The following is a 23,571-nucleotide window of genomic DNA, read 5'->3' as shown; positions in this document are numbered from 1 at the left end:
GACAAGACTCACTTTGCATCAGAAAAATAATGTGAATGATTATCAAATGTCTTTCCATAGCCAACTGAGTTATCGCAGGCAAGGATGAGAACCTGTAATTGATAGAACATTTTAAGAACTAAAATTCCTTGGGCAATTCACCTGCCACCAAGGAACATTGGCTAGTTTACTTAATTCTGGAGTCAGCTCCCTTGGGCCCAAATCCTGGATCTGTCACTCCATAACTGTGTGTTCACCTGCAAGATGTCAATGCTTACAAGGCTTTGGTTTTATTATTTGTATAATGGGGTAAGGAGAATATGTTCCTTGTAAACTTGTTAGGGGAATTAAACGAGTTTATTCATGTCAGATGATTTAGAATGCAGTTTGCAAAATCATATTAAGGGCTCCACACATTTTACATATTAAGAATTTGTCGCACATCTATTTAAATCATAAAATAGTACATACTCTTAGACTAAATTTGGAAAGTAGAAGGAAACAAACTTTCTCGTCTTAATAACATGAATAAAATTGGGGCACCTGGGTGGCTCAATGGGTTAAGCATCTGACTCTTGATTTCAGCTCTCAGGTCTTGATCTCAAGGCCATGAGTTCAAGCCCCTCACTGGGCTCCATACTGGTTGTGGAGCCTACTTTTACAAAGATTAAAAATGATTTATATGTTTGAAACATTTTCTATCTTTTCATGATACATATTTGTTTTTCTACTTACATAGGTGTACTTTAATGATATAATTTTGCTCCCTACTTCTTCTTACTCTATAAAATGTAAGGATTCCCTGTTATAAATATTCATATTTCATAATATTCCATCATATTTAATGCCATTTATTGAGTGAAACTTCTCTTTCTCAGTAATGTGCCATACTTTTAAACATTACTACATTTTATGGTATTTATGTGTGTCTGTGCATACTGGACTTTCTATTTGATTTAGTCTTGCAAGAAAATCTTACTATTTAGTGACTATAGCTTTGGGGCCTTTATTAACATTTTATATTAATACACTTTATCACTTTGATATTTATCAGCATAACTTAGCTATTCCCTTTTTAAATTCTAGATGATTCAGAAACAAATTTATATAAGCTCCAAAAATAAAATTTCAAACACAAAAAAAATACCATTATTGGAATTTCACTCCAGATTTTTATTGACAGGCATTCGTTTGTGAAGAAAAATATTGATTATATTGAGCGTTGCCATCCAGAAACAACATATGTATCATTCATTAAAAGTTGTTTTCATTCCTCCCATAAGGGATTTTGGTAGTGTTTTCATTTCTATTTATAGTCTTCTCATTTTTATAAATGAAAAAAAAATAAGTAATATGAGAAGAAGTATAACTGTGTTTATCTTATAACTGTGATCTTTTAAAATTTACGTGCGGTTTCTAACTGGTTATTTTTGGTGTGTAGAACTGCTGATGCTTTTACATCTTTATCTTGTTTTCAGACACTGGACTTTCCAGGTAACTTTTTGTTTTTATTTTTATATGTGATATTTTTCATTTTTTAATTAATATTTTCATTATTCTTCAAGACAGATTTCAGGTCATGTTTTTAAAAATATGTATTTTTTAAGATGATATCAGTCACTTTTCCCAGCTGTCTGTAGATGTCTCTCTCTATTCAACAAGAAAGAGTCATTTTTCTTAACTTTTCTGAGGCAGTGCTGGGCTGTTTACTCTCACATCCATGATTCAACTTTTCCTGTGCTCTTCTGCGTATCACAACTGAGCTGATCCCTCTCAGGATGGATTCCCATGCTTCAGTTGACTTTCAACTGGGAGCATCTAGTGGGATATTGGGAGTGGGGTCAAAAGAGAATGTTGGGCACATATCTCTCCTCCTCTCTGCTTCCAATGATGATGATGTGACAGTAGCAATGTTTCATCTGTGACTAGCTCTTGCCTGGCAGTTCCGCCATGGCTCCAGCTTCCCCAGGGGAACCATGGACCTCCTAGCCTCCACTAACATGACCTTCCTTTCTATCCTTACAGTCTGGAAGCAACAGTCATTACTCACTCTGATAAGCAGTGGGTTGCCTCACTCTTCCTGTTTGCTCTTAGCTTTCCCATTCCCCAGCCCATGCTCTCTCTCTCTCTCTCTCTCTCTCTCTCTTTTAAATTCCCAAGTGGATTCTGTTTCCTGACTAGTCCTGCCCAATCCAACACTCCTCCCCCAATCTGCATTTGTGTTTTCTCTTAAACAGTTGCAGAAAACAGTGTTTCCCACCCAATTTCTACCTAAAAGCAGATTTCTTATAGTGACCTAAAAGGACTTTTGCAACAGCCCTACTAAGTGTGATAGGGAGGAAACTTGTGAGGGACCTTGGTGGAAGGGGTCTGCAGTGTGACTTTTTCTTGCAGCATCTGCATCTTTCTCTAAAAGCATCTCCATATTGAGAAGACATTAAGAATGTATAGAGCCTGATCTCAGATAATTTTGTAGAACATTTTACGTTTTCTACAAAACTGAAAGGTCATCACTTAAAAGTGAGAGTGACCATGTAGTCACTGGCCAATTCACTTTTGCCAATGCCATATTAATTGTCTCCACAAGATACTATAAAATGGAAGGCATCTTTCATTGGAGTATTTCTTTACCTGAAGACTTAGTCCATTAACTTTGTTATAAAAACCAATTTATTAAAATTAGATGTACAAGGATATGCCATTCTAGATATTGAGAAGGAGAGTTGCCAAGCTTTTGGGTGTATAAATCATTCTACTGGCAAGAGAGCATCTTGTATACCAGACTAAAAACTCCATAAGGCAGCCCGTGATATTGGCTGCTGTAACTTCAGCCCCTAGAATACTGTCTAGATACTTAGCAAGTATTTGTTATATAAAAGTGAATGAATAAATGAGTTGGTTTGAAAGATCAACTGTGAAAATTACCTCATGACTTGGTGCTGGGGGAGGGGTGGACGGGGCTCTCTGGTTCACAGTCTGGATATTATCTTTCTTCACCTTCTCATATTTATGAGGACTGCTCAGATTGGATGGTTAGTAGACTCGGAGGTGAACATTTTGTAGTGTCTACATATGTTGAATTATAATGGTGCACACCTCGGAGTTACATAATAAAAAACAATAAATTCAAATAAATAAAACGAGTGGTCAACCTAGCTCTACATTGTGACTCTCACTCCACATATCCATGGTAACATAATCACAAAGTGCATATTTTCAATGGTAGTTTCAGAGAGGATCCCATTTTGTAAGTGAAATGCACACATGAAAAAACAAACCAAACCAAACGAACAACAATGAGAGCCTTGGTCTCTTCCCGGGGCAGTGGGGTCTTATTTAATGGCTGGCACAAAGAAAGCATTGGTTGAATGGATGAAGAGTATGGGTTCCCTTTGAGAGAGAGAAAAAAAAAAAAAAAAAAAAAGGCTAGTTGGCAGGGTTTTTCCACCTTTTTTGTCCCTTCTGAATTCTGAATATCTCAATCTCTTCCCGCTTTCTTAAGAAACTTCAGAGCCAGTTAAAGAATGAACTCCTAATAAACTGAATGATTAATTTTCAACAAGTGTGTACCATCTTTCCCATGAATAAAGTAAACATTACAAGTTTATAATAATACCTTATAACCATTCCTTGTTGATCTGTGTACAGCAAAGCTTGGGTGTATCTAAAACAACCCAGTTACGACATCTTGTTTCTTTGGGGTTATTTATTTATTTATTTATTTATTTATTTATTTATTTATATAACAGCATAGTCTTTTCGACTAGGACTTTTGCACCAGAATATTGCCTTGGAAATTGAGCAGAAGATAGGCTGCTATCTCAAGGCACAGTTCCTATAACTGGTCCCACAGTTCTCCTCTGGTCTCCTTACCAGTCATCTCTCTGGTGATCAGTTGGGACTTACTGTCGCCCTACCAATGCCTAACGAGGCAACAGAAAAGGACAGTGAATCCAGCACGTTGCAATATTTGGCTATCAACAGAGGACACTGTGAGTTTCCTCATCCATAAAACAGAGTTAATTAAACCTGTACCCTTCCTAATCATAGGGGTGCATTTTGAATTAACAGAATCATATTTTAAAAACACATTGAGCTTCATAAAGAAAGGACCTGCATACACAGAAGCTATTATGATTATTAGTGGGTTGATTTATTACTGAAACCACACCTGCCTCGCTATAAACAACCCGCCTGCTTTCTTTGTGCAATCCTGGCTTTCACACTGGCCTCTTGCGTTGCTGAGCTTTGGTGCTGCAGAGTTGTGTAACATATTCTGAGGATGCCGCTCAACGCTGCAGGCAATTTTATAGAAAAACAAGAAAGAGTGATTTTTACACTGGATGTGTTTCAGCTGTCTGATTCAAAATAAATTATGCTCTTGTGCATTCTTTCTTCACTTCTGACCTAAAGTGTTTTCACTGTATACGCTAATGAACTATTTTTGAAAGGAAATTCGTTTCATGGTTAAGATAATACTGTCCGACCCTTTGTGGTCTATTTTTCTCCTTTAAAAAGCATTTGTTACCACTTTTTAGATGATAGGTTTAATAATACATGTTGGAATAAAGCTGAAAATGGACTAACTTTTGTGAATTAGTAAAAGCAGGGTAATTAATAATAATGCTGCCATGAAAATATATGTTGTGCATATGAAGGCTTTCTTGGCATCACCAAAATTTGCTAGCAAATTTCTTCCATAAATTAAATTCATTATCAAAAATACTTGGCGAGCCAGCCTTTAAAATTCCCATTAAAATTTTTTTGAACAACTTTAATTAAAATCCTCTGAATTCTTAGTGTGTTTCTCTTTCATTTTATGGAGAAAATACTTTAGACTAAACCCTCAGGATTACAAGCCTATAACAACCACTTTTAATCATAGGGCTTGAGATATCTGTCACAGTTTTAAAGTCATCTCATCTTTAATACAATGTTTTGAACTGACAAAAAATGGAAATGGTTCCAATCAGGAAAATAATATTTCATAGAAACTATGACTTATTCTTCTTCCCAAAAGTGTTAATCAGATTTCATTTATTTTTATAGCACGCCAGGCATTAGCATTACCCTCAAGACACGGCCCCCTTTCTATTTGTCCTTGGATAAGTTATCTGCTGTATTAGGATAACTTTCTGCCTCAAGATAAATGTTTCCTGATAAAACAATATTATTAACCTGTAGCAATTGCAATGTGAAATAAATGCAGTTGTCAAGTCAACTTTGAAGAGGGGGAAGAAATGTGACAGATTAAAAAACTGCAGTATTGTTCTCCGCCTCTCTTGGGTTCATTTATCTTCCTGGCTATCGTGTATGATTGAATGGTAGAGAAGGCATCTGCGAGTAAGAGCCAAAGACAAAAGATGGATTAGCACCATGCATGGACTCTGATGCTTCGAAAGTACCAATAATAGTGCACTCAGAGTCATCCTGGTCATTTTATGTCAACTCAGAGTTTAATTTGAGAGGCCAGTGGTTTCTTTCTCTCTAAAAGGAGATGTTTTCAATGGTGGTTCTAGTGTTCCTTCTCAAATTAAGTAGCACTCCACGACCAGACCTTCCCAAGTATCCACCGGAGGTAATCTCTAAATGCCTTTAAGTGAGGGGATACCCCTCCCTGGCTTCCTAGCAATCTACCCATCCCAGGGCCCATTTCATCATACCACTGGGTGATTGTCAAGAGCCAATTATGTGATGTGGACCATGCTAAGGCCAAATTCTCACCAGAAACACTGGAGACAGGCACTGATATTCCCTGCATTTTGCAAATGAAGAAGCTGATATGGGGGGGGGGGGGGTTAAGTAGCTTGCCCCATGGTCACACAGCTGGTAAGCAGGGTTCAATCTTCAGTCTAATTCTGATTAGGTCTAATTCTGGTGGCGGTGCCACTAGCTTGTCTGTATGTCTGCCTTCACCAGGCTGTGAACTCCTAGAAGAGAGAGATTATACCTTCTTTGGTTTTTGTGTTTGTATTTTCACCCTCATTCTAGAAAGGTGAGGTGGCCAAGGCACAGAATAGCATCCAGTTTTCATTTCTGGTAGAGCTGGGCTCCTTACGGAAGGAAGCAGCTCTAACATAAAATAAATGCAACCTCCTAGGTGTGGGGGTGCAGGAACAGGACCTGATCTGGAGTAAAGAGAGGCTCCCTGGGCTTAGGGAATACTTTCTGTTATTCAGAGCATATCAAAGGAATGAATGGTAAGTAGCTAGCGCAGTGTCAGCAGTAATGCCCTACTTATGTAAGTATTCTTACTTTGCTTGATTAAGGAGGCAGTGATTTCAAATAAGAAAATGGGTGGAGCTGAAAAAGAACAAAAGGGAGAAGAAGCCAAGTTCGAACATGCATAAGCAATATAGTATTGTAATCTATGCACATATTGCACAACCTAAAAACATGCCAGTGTACTGGAGCCCTTTTTATTAATTGAATAAAACAGATTATGTAAAGGTGGAAGAGCAGTGTTACTGAGACTATAATACTTAACAATACTTTTTTGGCTCTTTCAGTAGTAACAAATGAAATATAAATAATGACACTCTTATTAAAAATACTCGCATTTCCTATTAAATAAAACTGCTCTGGAAATAGAGAGACCACTCACAACCATCTACACAGGAAAAATGGGACCTAGGACATAGATTGGCAGATTGAGGTCAACGAGTCATAAGAAATAATTCTGACCTTACTGGTGCTCATAAATTGGACACCTAAAGTTCCGATGCATCAAAATTCCACCGTGTGGTCGACCAAAAGAACACTGACCAAGGAGCAAACTGGGTCGATGTCATTGGCCTCCCATTTCAGAACTTTATGTTTACATACTCCTCTCTTCTAAATCCTCTCCATGATCCCTTTCTTTCCCTTTCTCTCTTTGGAAAACAGAAGTCCTGGACTAGGAACATTAACATTGAGAATGGTGTTACATAAAAGTGGAGGTCTTGGTCTCAGTTTTGAAATTTTGCAGTTCCAACATTGTGTTGGATCTTACTTAATGTGTATTCACATCTGACATCATCAGATATGGATCTCCATTTAATCTTCAATAAGTACATATACTTCCAAGTAAAGGACAAACAAAAGGCTCCAGCAGATGCTTCTAGCTCTTAGAATATACTATTTGAATATTTTTTTCTTTTCCTGGAGAATCCTTAGTATATACTTTGTACAGGAAAGAAATTATAATTCACATAAAAATTAACGCTCACTGTAAAACTGGTGAAACGCATTCAGGCCTAGGTCTCCACACCTGTGATCCAGAGTTGCATATCATGATCCTTCTTTACTTAATACATAGTTTTCTGGTTTCCTTTCCTTGCACTTAAAACCTTTCCCCAATTTAATTCATTTACCTGTTCCTCACATCAAAGGACAGAAATTACCTGGCAAACAGGAAAAATCTCAACTAAGTCTACCTGTTCAAAAGCCCACTTGCATTTTGGTGCTATGGCTTGGAAAATGCACAAAAGGGTTGGGGATCCATTTGCAATTATTTCAATGTTTCTTAGAGTCTTGAATGACCAATACTGAAATAAGGGTCTGACCTGAGGTTTCAGAAACCCCTATACAGGGAACTGATGCTCCCAAATGCTTAGAAGGACCTTGTCTCCGAACATCAACCTAGGGGTGGAATCATCTGAAGAATTACTGGCTTGTCTTCCAAGTCTGAATTGAGTCTGCTTGTTGACCTATCGGGTAAGCACGCAGAAACTCCAAGCCTTTTCTAAATTACAAATGAGAAGTATAGCTGTGGCCAATAGTCTGAGTAGGTCTGAGTCCTACATGACTTGGGGGAAAGGTATGTGCTTCCTTGGGAACAGAAGATGAAAGTTAAAATCACCACAGCTCTTGCTGCGGGGGTTTTGATGTAAGAAATTGGCAACAAAAAACAGCTTGGCTCCTAATGAGAGGAGCAGACGCCATGATTGCTTTCCACTTCCTGTCCTCCTCTCAACACCTTTGGCTTCCTGTAGGTTTTTTCTGTTGTCATTACAGGTATACCCACTCTACCTGCACCTTTATTCTGTTTTTACCATGATCATATTGTGAATTCCAGGCTGTGAACTCCTAGAAGAGGGAGATTATACCTTCTTTGGTTTTTGTGTTTGTATTTTCACCCTCATTCTAGAAAGGTGAGGTGGCCAAGGCACAGAATAACATCCAGTTTTCATTTCTGGTAGAGCTGGGCTCCTTACGGAAGGAAGCAGCTCTAACATAAAATAACAGAAATTACCTGGCAAACAGGAAAAATCTCAACTAAGTCTACCTGTTCAAAAGCCCACTTTTTTTACCATGATCATATTGTGAATTCCATAGGAGCATATTATTCACTTTAGAGTTTCCTCTTTTAAAACATTATTAGTTTTATTAAATATTATTAATTACCTAAAATTTAAGTATTATTAAATATTAGCTTGGCAGTTTCCTACACCATGTCTCTCTAAGTGGGGAGCCACGGTATGAGTATAGGTTTCTCTCGGTAGTGTTGTCCAAGCTAAAAATGGGTGGTACCTGAGATTAATAACAGCATTTTCACAAAAAGTGTGTTAAAATTTTCAGACACTTGGGCAGATACTCAGTTTCCTCGATATTCTCATAACTTTCCAAGTTGTATCTAACCTCACGCATAAAACATTTGTATGGGTTGCTTCCTGTGTTCATCTTATGTTTGTAGACTTTTTAAAAATTTTTGCATTCATTTTTCCAGTGAACTAAGGATTGAGGCAAAAATTTCCACTATTACTTCTTAAACATTGTACAAGCACTAGTTTTCATGACATAACATTAACTTGTTTTTGTAATTTTGTGCACTATGAAATGGCAGCATTTTTATCTGAGTTGCTTATATTATGCCTAGTCCACAATAGACGCCCATAATCACTGAATAATCATGCCTATGAGTGACCTCCTGAAATAGTTGTGTAACAGAGGATTTTTAAACCATCCAATCGGCAAATGCCACAAAATAGAAATAGAAGGGACTGTATCTCCAACACACTGCTCTGTTTAGGAGCATGAGTGTGTGTGTGTGTGTGTGTGTGTGTGTGTGTGTGTGTGTTTTCAAACCAGAATTACCTGAGGCAGGAAGGAATGGCATATCTAACAACTGCTGCTGAAAATTCGCTTCATTGAGTCTCCTTTTAGTTCCTAAACCTGTGTGACGGAATTCATTTCTATCCATACACTGCAGTTTTCAACACAGGCAGTTTTAAGGCAGCTCGTATCATTTTAGTGGCTTTGGAATTGAATTGAAAATTATTAGATGGAATCCCTGGGTGGCGCAGTGGTTTGGAGCCTGCCTTTGGCCCAGGGCGCGATCCCATCGGGCTCCTGGTGCATGGAGCCTGCTTCTCCCTCTGCCTGTGTCTCTGCCTCTCTCTCTCTCTCTCTCTCTCTCTCTGTGACTATCATAAATAAATAAAAATTAAAACAAAAAGAAAATTATTAGAATGTATTTTTCACACCTTATTTTCAAAACAGAACTGTCTTAAGATGTCAAATGGGGACAAAATGTTGTATCATTATTATTCTTAAGTGATGTGATTTTGTTATTTTAAACTGAGTGGTAGTATACGTATATCACTTACTTGAAATAATGGCATCATACATCTATCTCATTGAACACCCAAATTTAGGGAGATATATTTTAGACCTGAGAATTATGATAATCATAACAATAACGAAAGATAAACATAATGGCATACCAAATGCCAAAAATAAATTGGGATGGGGTGCCTCAGTGGCTCATTCAGTTGAGCTTCCGAATCTTGGTTTCATCTAGGTCAAGATCCCAGGGAGGGTCCTGGGATTGAGCCCTTTGTCAGGCTCCGTGCTCAGCAGGGAATCTGAGATTCTCTCCCTCTGTCCCCTCCCCCTGCCATCTCTCTCTAAAATAAATAAATCTTTTAAAAATAAGTAAATAAATAACTATAAATAAAATAAATTGGGGATAAAATGTAATGTATTACTCCTAATTTTTGTGATTTTATGTGATTATGCTATATATCACTTGATTCATATGTATATATATAATCATATATATATATATATATATATATAAATCACATATATATCTCAATGAACAACAAAAATTTAGGGAGATATATCTTAGATCCAAAAATTACGACAATGAAAGATATATCAAATGATAAAAATAAATTGGCTGAAGATTATGGCTCTTGGCTCAGAGTAATATACAGCATGAAAATAGAAGTAGTTATAAGAAATTGCAAATCAACTAAAATAATTATCTACTAGAGCTTTTGTTTTGGTTCAGTTTGCTTTAATTAATGACTACTTGGCACAGACTCTTCTTTAGGCAAATTTTCTTTGATATGCTTCTGAAATAACTTTGAATCTAGTCCAACACTCTACTAAAATAAACCAAAGTGAGAAGGAGTACATAGGATGTAAGTTCTCAAATGGATTTTGCCCTCTTGAAAGTAAGAAGCCAATAAACTCACTTAGAATACCCTTGATAGACCTAAAAATAGTTTACTTTTAAGTTAATCCTTGGAATTAGATAGCTCAGCTAAAATTACATTTTTATTTTCAAATTTATAGAAGGCTGAATTAGTTGACTTGATGTTTGGTGATTTATACCTTTGCATTTTTTTAAAAGTATAATACAAATTGACTTCTTTCTCTGCTTGTCCTTACTCTCCTTCCTTTTGCCTTTAAATAATTCTAGAATTTGCTTACAAATGCAGACTATGTCACATATCCATATATAACTTCATTCATTTTATTAATAGATAATCCACTTTACCACTGCCCTCAATAGATGCTCTCATTCTAGCAGGTGAAAGGATGGTTTGCTTTATCACAGAGGGACAAACTTTGGAACAATTCTCTCTCATATATAAGAGAATTGTACAGGAACTTAAATTGTATGAGCGACATCAGGAAAGTGCAGCTAACATCTATCCAAATAAAGGGGATCTTTCAGAGGTTGGCCAAGGAAGTGTGTTCGATAGGATTCCCTATTATGCAACTCTTCACAGTTGTCATATGCTGGTAATACTGAAGCGAGTACAGTTTTCCATCCAGCAGCTTATGAACAGTTTGTTCTTTTTGGTCAAACAATGAAAGAGATATGAGAAAAGAAGAATAAAGTTAATATGTCTCTCTGCAGATCAGATTGATTGAAAATTTAAATGTGTACTTGCGGGATACATTTACGAACTCATTTTCCCTCTTTTTCCTTTTGGATATTTTTATTACATATTTTTTTTTGAAAATACTGAAAAATGATCCCACCCGGAGGTAGTTCATCAAGGGCAGAAACCCTATCTTTCTGGTGAACATTCTTGAAGAACTACATTATGTGCTGTTGATGATCTTGTTGTCTCTTCCACTTCTGCCTGCTGCAGACCAAGGAAAAGACCGCCTTCTGGTGGTTTCATGTTTGCTCCCTTACCATATCAGCTGCTTGGGAACTGGGCTTTTGGGTTTAATTGGACAGACATTACTCACTAATATGCTGGTTTTCAAATTAACCACATTCATGAGTCACAGTAAGCATTTTGGTTACTTAACTAAATAAATGAGCTAAATGAGCTGAATGAATGAGCTTCTATAACCAGAGTGTTTCTTGTCTTTTATTCTCTCTCTCTCTCTCTCTCATTCCCTTTTTATATTTGACTAATGACAGGATAGTGCCATATGATAGTAAATAGGATTTAATTACTCTGGGATATTTTTCAGATTATTTGAGTAAGCATTTAAATGCATACTTGCAGGGTAGTTGATCTAAATCAACCAATCTCTCTGATATAAAAAAAAAAGAATATGCAGAAAGTCTCTAGAGATTAGCTTTTCTCACAACCACTATCATGAGTCTTATTAAGCATGGGCTTTTATGAGAATTCAGAATCTAAGTGCTTTTTCGTTAGGTCAAATCACCACAAAAAACAGACTTTAGTGTGGTATTTCCCTTTTGTAGTTCTCATTAAACCTTGACTTCCTCTCATTAACCTTGTAGGATAACAAAATGTACAATTGTCAAAAACAAATGAAATAAGCTGTTTTGAACTTCAGATAAGATTGAATTGGGTCACTAATTCTGAATCGAATGAAGTCAAGTTTTGTTCCATTAAACAGAAGCCTGTTTGAGTTTCTTATTCCTGAGAATGCCTCCCAAATCCCCTATCCCACACCCATCATGTCTCCATAGCCATCCATGTTACCAGAGTTCAGACCCACATGATGAAGAAGTAGTTGGCAGACATTGACAAAGCAATGTTGTTTCCTGGGTTTTGGTTTTGGTTTTTCCTTTACCAATAAAAAGGCAGAGGGCCCCTATTTTGCAAATAACTAGGGCTTTAGATGATACCATATTTCCTGAAGAATATGGAATAAAAAGAAACAAAGATAGGGTTGGAGAGAGCCTAATCTCCCCACTTACACTCACAATGTCTGGATGTGGCAACCCCTTCACTCCACCGAGCATGAAGTATGTGAACTTAATACCAAGATTATTAACTGTATCCAGAAGATAGATTTTAGTACTACCACTCTTAAATGTATGTCCTTTTTGATCAGTGAACTAGGAATAATTAAGCTGGAATATGTAAATGAGCTGGATCTGGTTTCCTCTGGAGGGTGGATGCAACTATATTTTACATGGTTAAAGGTCCCTCTTGAGACGAAAAAAAAGGCCTGGTGCAGAAAAATCCAGGTACCATTTTGCAAGGGACCCTTGTCTGTCGTGAAATGCAAAGTGACTCACTCAATTTGACAGGGTATATGCCTTGTCAGATCACATGACAGCAAAGCCAGCACAACAATTTCCCCAGAAAAAGTGCTCTTTATTAATACCACCAGGCAGTAGACAAGCTGTCACCAACGGAGTCATTAGAATGCCCCAGACAGAGTATCCTGATAACTCTGTTTTATTCCATTGGAGTCACTCTGTGCCACTTCATGATTGAGTGTCTCCCTCGAGTTTAGAAAAGAACTTAGTTCATATTACCACTGTTAACTCAATACCTGGACATATCACCTCACACCAACAGTAGAAAATGCAAATGAAAACACTTTGCACTTTATACAGAAGGTTCCAAGAAAGACTGTCAAAGTGGTTTGTAAACTAGTACTATCTATTCTGAGAGTAAACAAAGGCACCAGAGTAGTTAGATAATGGTGTCTTTTAGTCAACAGACCAATTTATAGGAAGAGGTAGACCAGAAAAATAAAAGCTGTTAAGTGTGGTCGTATGACAAGCTGGTGTTATCTTTGCAAAAGTATTCTGAAAAAAAATTAATAAAAAACGTGTGAAAACCTTTTCTCATTTAGCAAAGGAGGTATCATTTTCTCTAAAATGACTGAGTGATTCACTTCCAAAAAGAGTTAAAATGCCAAACATCAAAATCTTTGGGTGATTGTTACATGAGTCCAATATTTAATTTCTATCCAATTTCTGTTCAAGTTGGGAATCTCGCTGAATACGCAACCCACTCTTCTCGGATAGTGCACTGGGCTTTCTTGTACCTTTTGTCAAATCAGAGCCCCTCTGTTGAGGAATTTCCGCTGTCAGTAAAATGGTGGTTTAGAAACTGTCCTGTCCTACAACAATCGTGTGGCAGTGTTCTCGAAGAAATTATTCTTCCTTCAGTGAACACATAATTAATACAAGATGGGACAAAGTGGACTAATGGCAATATTTAAAGAGTAATAACAGCAACAATAAAATTGTTTAGGAATAATAATTCCTAATGTTTCTGTTGTCCTAGGAATTGGGACTTGTTTTTTAAATAGGCATAGTGAAACATGTTTTAGAAGACAAAAAAAAGGCAGCCAGGGTGGCTCAGCAGTTTAGCGCCGCCTTCAGCTCAGGGCTTAATCCTGGAGACCAGGGATCAAGTCCCAGGCGAACTCCCTGCATGGAGCCTGCTTCTCCCTCTGTCTGTGCTTCTTCTCTCTCTCTCTCTCTCTCATAAATAAATAAATAAAATCTTTAAAAAAAATAGAAGACACACACACACACCCACTGAGCTTGATACATATGTTAGAAGAAGAACCTCTGTAGGCTTTCAAGTCTGAGAAAAGTGGTTAAGAAATTACCATGCTGGCCTCAATATGGAATGATTGTGAATCCTGCTCTCCATGACTAACAGTCAATCAATAGTCTGTATCACTTACTGCCCTTGGATAAGGACAAGATATCTGTTATCATCAGTCTCATCTGTCTTTATTTTTTCTTTATTTTTCAAAAAAGATTTTATTTACATCTTCATGAGAGACACACAGAGAGAGGCAGAGACACAGGCAGAGGGAGAAGCAGGCTCCCCTTGGGGAGCCTCATGGGGGACTCCATCCCAGGACCCTGGGATCACAACCTGAGCTGAAGGCAGATGCTCAACCCCTGAGCCACCCAGGCACTTCAGTGTCATTTCTCTTTAATGGGATTTTTTCCCTTTGGTTCCAGATTTTAATTCTGAATTCTTCCTTGCTCCTTTTTCAATACTTATACTTTCTGAGTCACATGGTTATGCTATGAAATAAAAGGTCTGTTGGCTTTCTCAGGAAAGTGATATTATGGGGAATCAGGATCATGAATCAAAATATCTACCTTTCCATTCAATGTCTTTCCCCAAAGGGAAACATATTTAATATATTTACCTGTAGTCTTCACATACTCCTTTTGCTGCGGTAGGATAGACATTCAGGTAATTCTCTGTGTCTTACACAGAAAGAATGTGAAACAAGCAATTGGTGTAAATGAATGATAATCTTATTGTCTCAAAGTCCTGGATGCCAGGTCAATATCCTTCCGAGGAATATGGCAGGGATTTTTTACAAATGCGGCACTTTTCTTTAGAAATGACAGATTTACATGTCTCCTGATCATGGAGCATGAAAGACAAAATTTGAGTGAGTGATTAGGAGAAAGAGACAGAGAGAAAGAGAATCCACTGCTCCTTGAGCTGAACAATTAGACTTACAGTGTCTGCACACATTGGGGTCAGCCAAGAAGACTTACCTAAGTTCAGTCTTAAAAGTCACCAGGGAGGGTTCCCTGGGTGGCCAGCGGTTTAGCGCCTGCCTTTGGCCCAGGGCGCGATCCTGGAGACCCGGGATCGAATCCCACATTGGGCTTCCGGTGCATGGAGCCTGCTTCTCCCTCTGCCTATGTCTCTGCCTCTCTCTCTTTCTCTCTCTGTGACTATCATAAATAAATAAAAATTAAAAAAAAAAAGTCACCAGGGAGAAGTTAGAAAATATTTTTTATAAATAATAATGGATAATTAATTTTTTATGCTATAGATCAAGTGGAGAAGAAAGGCCCAGATTAGACATTTTTGGCTAAAAGAGATACAATCCCTTCAGGCTAGATACTTTGGAGGTAAGACTAGCCTCTATATAATAAACATGGTATTTTGTGCGTTTTCTTACTAACTTTTCCAAATGCTTCAGAGAAAAGATTCATTGACAGGATCTTTTTTGGGGGCTAAGATATCAAACAAACAAAAAAGCGAAACTGCAAAAGACAAAGGATTTTTCATCTCCAATCCCCTAGTAATAAATTAGCTAGACAGATTTATAAAATGACGATAACTGCATGCACATTTCATTAAATATGCTGAAAATATGGACTAACTAGCTTCATAAGTTAAGTGACTATAAAGGAAAAAGTTCACTGTCCATGAGACTTGTGGTCAAGGGAGTGCTTACATTTGATTAACCATTTTCTGCCAGAAAGGATTTTTCTCTCATTTGAAGAGATCCAGGTAAACTGTTCCTGTTGCTTTGCCCTTTTTTGACTTTTAAATTAGGATTTGTGATTTTAATCAGATCCATAATGGTGTTGTTAGCAATAATAATCACAGAATTTTATCTACAGAATCATAGTAATACTGCTGTTTGCAGCATTCACCAAAATCCTTACGTATAATGTCATTTAATTCTCATAACAACTTGGGAGGTAAAAAATCATTATTCATATTTTATGGATGAGCAGGGAAACGAAGGCTCAGAGAAGTTAAGTAAATTTGCCATTTCAAATCTAGGTGTGTCTTGTGCTAACCTGTCAAATTATCTTCTTTCATTTCTTTCTTATTTTTCTTTCATCTAGAAGAGATATAAAATATTTCTTAATTTGTAATTTTGTCAACTGAAACCTGCTTAAAATAAACCTGGACTCTAGCGGGATAGGACTGTGACCTTAAATAGGTTAGTAAATGAGGGAGGAGGGCAGAGTCAAAGGCACAAGAAGACAATTTAGGAATTAATGCACCATTGCCGGACTATGGCCAGAGCCCTGGTATAGAATTTCGTGACTCGATTTGCAGTATTTTCAGGAAAATACTTTATTTGAGTCAACAGCTCCAGAATCTCATCTGTGAAAAGTGGGTGGCTATGTGTTGATGGAATATTTAGAAGCTATTAAGACTCAAAACAAATGAATTCTAGTTCCCTGACCACTGTGTGGATGACATTTAGGAGTTGGCTACTCCTAACATTTAAAACACATAATTCTCTTAGGAAGTTGTCTTTACTATTTTATATATGTAGTATTTTGTATCAATACAATTTAAAAGCCACTTTACCTACCTAATACTTAATAACATACAACATCCTCCATTTATGTTTGAAAGCTAGTGTTGGATTGAAAATGGAAAATAGTTTCTTTTACTTACTCATATTTTGGTAGAATGATAGTGTACAACCATGCATTTTGATATTGAAAAGTGCTGTATTTGGATTTACATGGCTTTAGGCTTCATGTTAATCACCACATCCTCTTTACATCTAAAAATAGCTCATGTCTTTCCAAATGGGTACCAAACTCTCTGATTTCTTAGAATTTGTTTTTCCCCCTACGTACGTTTGAAGCCGCCCACCCATTTTTGGTCTTTTCATGGCTAAACAGTAGTATTCTGCAGAAATGTTCATTCATCTTCCCTAAGCACCAAAGTTCCACACTGCCACTGCGGAATGGCTTTGATGTGCACACGAGTGAGAGGGCAAGAGAACCCAAGTCAGAAGAGGTTTGAATGTGTGGGATATGACATTAATTTGCACTTTGAATAATCTTCTCAGGATATGTATACAGGATGTCAGCATATCTGCTTCAAAAGTTGGGGAAAAAACCCTGCAGTCATTCAACTTAGGGGTCTACACAGCTTTACACATCTAACAGGTATTTTTTGCTTAATTGATTGTTGCTCTGTATAATAAAAAGACCAGTCAGCTTGAGTGTGGGCATGTAACCCCCCCCCCATAAATATTAACATGCACACAATTAAACACTGTGCTCATAATGAAAATTAGTGACTATTAACAAACACTCTGATATTTGTTTTTATTTCTTAATATAGTTGGCTTTCCCTAAAATAAATGCCCAACCCTGCACACAGGATAGGTCTCTCCCTGGGGTCTGTCCTCCCTAGTGTGGACAGGAGCACCAGGGTGTGCTCCCCAGGCCCGAGGACTTTTGGAGGCTAATCCTAATGATATTCCTATTTCAATAACTTTCAGTTTGAATTATAGTGTTTGTTTAAAACTTATTTTGGATGGATCAATTAATTTTGGTCAAGGTAATCTACCTGCACTTAAAGAGTTGAAATCATTGGCATTGGCACTTTCAAACCATTCATAAAGGAAATAATTTTTAGAAAATGTTCGGTTTTCTTCTAGTATTAATGCAAATAAGTTATAAGATGGATCCCCACATTTTTACAAATATAGCAAATTCAGAGTTTTGAATGTAATTCTCCTGGTTTACAGAAGGCCAAAAACATATCTCTTAAAATGTCTGCTTATTCTTTAAAATTCTTAGCACATTTTCTACCATTATTACACCTTGGGCATAGCTCATTTGATAACCTGATAACAGCTTTGTCTATCACATCCATTGGATAAAAATGGGAGAGAACATCTGTTATGAGTGAAATTGTGCTGCAGACATAATTAGTTAAGATGAGGTCATATATTTTGTGAAACAGAGTGGACCCTTAGCCCAACATTACTGGTGTATTCTTAAGAAGGAGAAATTTGGACATAGGCCTGCTCATCAGGAGAGCACCACGTGGAGGTGAAGGCAGAGATCAGGGTGCTGCCTCTACAAGCTAAGACTTGCCAATAATTCCCAGCAAATGACCAACAACTAGGGGAAGAGGCATGGAAAAGATTCTCCCTCACAGCTCTCAGAAGCAATAGATTCCTAGTCTCAGACTAAACAAGAGGTAATAAACTTCTGTTGTTTAAGCCATCAAGTTCGTGGTACTTTGTCATGGCAGCTTTAGAAAATGAGGGCAGGACCCAACCTGAGGAGGCTTGTTCTCTTTCTTTTCAGAAAGAAAATCTGACTTTACACTTCTTATATAGTCATTGTCAGCCCCTTCTTCATATATTGCAAAATCATATATGTGTATGTGCATGAGAGAGTGAGAGAGAAAGAATAAAATGGACTAGTATAATTAATATTTATCATATTAAGACTTTGTTCATGTCTCAGGCATTCTGATTTGTACAGGAAGTGAACCATCAGTAATAACACATCACGGTTTTGCACATCTGGTCTTATCATTTTGGTCCCAACGAGTCATCAGTAGTCAGAGTAGTACAAGTCAATCTTGCAGTATTAACATCTCTTCCTCCACATATGAGTTAAGCCTCCTCATTTGAAAAGAGCCAATTACAACAATAGTATCCATTTTATTATATAGGTTTTATTTCATATATAAACTTTTTGAAATTAAAGTTAGGTGATTAGGTATTTGATTTAGAATGGGGACTAAATGTACAATAGATCTTCAACATTATCACTATTAAAGTTTTATTACTTTCAATAAATTATGTGCTGTGTAAATTTTTAATAAGTTGCCTTTGAAAATGTTGGATCTTATGGACTAACATCTAATTAATCTCGCCTTAGTCTCCTAAAGGTTAAGAGCTGTTAAATGATTTGGGGAACAAGCATCAGTTCAAAGAACCAGTGGGTGCTTGTCAAGGAAAAGTCATCTTTTCTTTTTCCTGTTATTTGTTCCTCATTATTTTTCATTATGCTTCTTACTTAGAGATTAATTATAGATTCACATAGTTAAAAGAAGTCCTATGGAGAGCTCCCATGTACCCTTCATATAGTTTCTGCCCAATGGTAACTTCTCCTAAAACTCTGGCATAATATCACAATCAGGATATTGGCATTGACATAGTCAAGGTACAGAATGTTTCCATCAGGGCAAGGATCCCTCACCGTGCCCTTTTGTGACACCCACTTCCCTCTTGTTCTTAACATCCCCTTTTAACTCATGGCAACCACTAACCTTTTCTCCATTTCTATAACTTCCTCCCTTCACGAAGGCTATATAAATGGAGTCATATAGTATGCTACCTTTTGAAATTGGCTTTATTCACTCAGCATAACTGTCTAGAGAATCATTCAGGTTGGTGTGCATATCAAGAGTTATTTCCTTTTATTGCTGAGTAGTGAGTGATGGTAGGTCATAGCATTTTTGTTTGTTTGTTTTAGCCATTCATGCATTGAGGGAATTTTGGTTATTTTCATTTTGGGGCAAATTATAAATAAAGATACCAGGAACCAAAGTTTTCATTTCCCTGGAAAAAAATGCTGAAGGGTCCAATCACTGGGTCATATGGTAGTTGTATGTGTAATTGTTCAAAAAACTGCCATAGTGATCAAATACATAGTAATTGCCATAGTAAATGTAATTTAAAATCTCAGTGAAATATCATTACACATCTAACAGAATGACTATGACAGGGACGCCACTAAATGTGGAGGAGGATGCAGAGGACCTGTATCACTCATACATTGCTGGTGGGAAAACAGTTTAAAAAGTATCTTTCATCTACATTTCCTGCAGTCATTTGTTCTCCATTTAAATTTGCCTCTTGAATACTACTTGGAATCTACTTGGTAACCCAGCTGTGAATAAAGATGCATATCAGGGTTAAGGACAGTGACCTCCAGTCAGTCCTCATCACTCATGGATTCCAGATTTGCCTACTCACCACAAATCATTTGTAACCCCAAATCAACACTCATAGGGCTTTCACGGTCATTCGTGAACATGTGCAAAACAGCAAAAATCTTGAGTTCCTGCATGTGCATGTTTCCAATTGAGGCTAAAGAAGGTGACACTCTGACTTCTTGTTTCAGCTCTTATACTGTAAACAAACATCCTTTGTAGGATCTTGCTTTTGTGTGTTTTGTTGGTGATTTTGCTATTTGAAATGGGCTCCACGTGACATCCAAAGTGTAAGGAGGCTCTGATGAGCCTTAGAGAGAAAACACACAGTAGACAAGCTTCACTCAGGCATGAATTACAGTGCTGTTGGCTGTGAGTTATCAATGTTCATGAATCAATAGCATATACTGAGATGTCTTTAAACAGAAATACACAGAAAATGAGGTTATATGTTGATTGGTTGATGAAAATGTATGACCAGAGGCTCATAGGAACGTCATCCTGCATTTCCTCTAGGAGCAGCAGTTCATTATTCTCTATTCTCTGGTGTTCCTGACACTTTTAAGAAACCTAACTACCACAAATGATGAGAATTGACTGTATTTTACTGCATAAAGGAGTGACAGTTAAATATCAACATCTAAAACCCTTCCACTCAACGAAAAACTTGCCTTCCTCCAAAACAAACTTTATTAAGCATTTGCTCTGTGCAAAGTATGTTGGCAAACTATGTTGGCAGTCTTACAGTAAGTGTGGGTGCTGGGCTGAGGGCATGCAATGGCTGAATTAAAACTTAAATGAGCTGCTCCCCTTATTCTCAGGAAAAGAAGAGGGCTGGGGGGTAAGTGAGTAATATTTGTTGATTGCCTGCCCTGGGTCTGAGCTCCATTTACAGACAATATGTCATCCCCATGGCAACCACAGACAATCTCAGGGCAGGTTCACAGATATGTAACCTGAGGCTCAGATTGATTAACTTGCCCAAAATTAAACAGCCAGGACATGACAGAGCTGAGGTTCACATCACGTTCCACCTGACAACAAAGCTTAAAGACTTTTCTCTACAAAACAGTTTTTCAAGGGTGGTGGTTCTTCAACTTTATGGCATAAGAATCACTGGAGATAATTGTTCAAAAAAGGAAATTCTTGGGCCCCACTTTCAGAGATTCTGCTTTAGAAGTCTTAAGCTGGAGACATGGAATCTACCTTCCAACAGTTCCTTGCCATACTTCAAAAACAAAATGAAACAAAACAACAAAAAAATTATTCAAGCTATTTACAATGGAGCAGTAAAGGATACACATGTAAAAATAAGTAGGTGAAATAGAAAAACTAGTTGAAGCAAATGCAATTTTATCAAGAACAGTGTTTTTTTTCTGGAAATATAACAAAAAGACTGTCTTCCATAACACATTTTGTTAAATAATTTTACAGAACAGTGAGATTCTACTCTTATGGCACAAGCATTGAACTGCAGAGAGAATGTTTAATTTTTCGTCCAGTTATTCATTCCCCAAAGACTCACTTTTCTTTTCACCATCAGGTAGAATGAGAGGGACCATATATCCCAGTTTGGGGGGAAAATCCTTGTTTACATCCATTTTCCTATACAATTATTATTAACTGCTCATTTCATTCTCAAAATATCATGATTTGAATAATGTTATACTGTCACTTTAATTAGAATTGAGGTGGTAGCTACATTTGTGAGGAGCACAACATGAGGGATAGAGAAGTTGAATCACTGTTGCACACCTGAAACTAACGTAACATTGTGTGTCAAGTACACTAAAATAAAAAGTTTTTAAAAGAGGTGAGATGAATGGTCTCTAAAGCCCATATTTTTCTTAAGCTCTATAATGAAATTGGAAATTTCATCTGGGGGAATTTTAGTTTATATATTTTCATGCATTCTTCTTTTTTTAAAGATTTATTTATTTTCAGAGAGAAAAAAACACACAAGCAGAGGAGGGGCAGAAGGAGGCAGAGAGAGAGAATCCTGAACAGGCTCCATGTTCAGTGTGGAGCCCAATGTGGGGCTCAGTCTCACAACCCAGAGATCATGACCTGAGCCCAAATCAAGAATCTGCCCCTTCACCAGCTGAGCCACCCAGATGCCCCTACTTTCATGAATTCTTAAATCAATTAATCTTACAGACTAATTTATTTGTAATATACAGGTTAATTTACTTACTTCGTAGCAAAAATACATATATAATTAGAAACAGGTTCCCTAAATTATCAGCCTCCATTCCCTTTCCACCTCTCCTGCCTCCCAGGGCTCTCTCTGTTTCCTGGAGATTTGGGTTAGGGATTTCTCTCTGGTATGTGTTGTTTTCCAAAACTGTGGGATAGGAGGTGGCATCCCCTATAAGATATGATGAGGTCTCTGGTGCAACTAATTTAAGACAGCAAAGTCCAATGTCTTTGAGGCTCCTTGGCTCCAGGAGGACCGAACTTGTAGGGAAGTGCTAACTAGGTCAAGACTCTAAGTTTAAATACCGGAAAAATGAACCCTTCTTCATACTCCTCTTAGTGATGGAGGGAGCTCCTTGGGATATTCCCAGGTGCATCAAGGGACTGCCAGTAAACCCCTTGGGTGAAGATGCCTTCAGGGGTTCCCCCAGAAAATCCCCAGGGACTGACTGGTCCTGGGGATGTCCAGAACAGCAGGATGTAAAATGCGGAGTATGATGCCTGTGGCCAGAGTGAGTTTCTGAACCTATGGTGCCTGAAGGTCAGAGCTGTGATTCCTAATTTCCATCTAGGACACAGAAGGACAGCTTTTGAAAGCTTCACTGCAGCTCCAGCAGCATCAAGCTTCAGTCTGCAGGCAATTGCTGCAAATAGAATTATGTGATTAAAATAGTTTATGCCACTGAAAAAAAGAAAAAGAAGAAACTACTTAACACATGATAATAGGGGCAAGAAGCTACCTTATATTTAAATGCTGATAACATAGAGAATTACTTTAACTGCGATTACTTTTTAAAGAAAAGCATGTATTTTCATCTTTTTTTACTCTGAAAAGGAATCCCTCAAAAGTAGATAAAATAAAATTTGAGGGTTTTTTTTTATGTTCCTTTGTTTTGTTTTGTTTTTTACTAACTCTAATCCCTAACCTGGTACCTTGTTTTGATAATGTTTAAAGGTAGGAAATGGGTAACAATGACTGAAAATGCAAGAGTTCATTCATCACTTTTAGAATTACTTTTGTCTATTTTTATAAAAGCCAGAGGTTAGTGAGAAATAATTTTCTGTTTCCTGGGAAATTTCATTAATGTATCTATATACCAAAAAAGGCTACATGTTCAACCAAGTACATATTTTCCAAAACTCCAGCTAATATCTTCATGAATATGAAGTAAAGACTGATGTTCTATGAAGAAATTTTGTGTACTAGGCAAATTCTGAAATTGCTCTTATTTTTCTCATCTTCAAGTGTAGAGTGTGGCCCATTAACGTGGTCATCAAAATACTTCTATCTGTTCATGATATACCCAGCTGTAATCACCAATTCCCAGAAGAAATCCCAGGTAGGATTGTGAATTATTTTTTTACTTTTACTGATACAGTTGTTTTTTTTTTAATTATATGCATTATCACTTATGAATTTATTCACTTTCTATGAAATGAACAGAACAAGTTTTAAAAT

Source organism: Canis lupus, chromosome 2 (assembly GCF_011100685.1).
Source record: "Canis lupus familiaris isolate Mischka breed German Shepherd chromosome 2, alternate assembly UU_Cfam_GSD_1.0, whole genome shotgun sequence".
NCBI classification, from domain to species: Eukaryota; Metazoa; Chordata; class Mammalia; order Carnivora; family Canidae; genus Canis; species Canis lupus.
Note: the sequence above shows the minus strand (reverse complement) of the source record.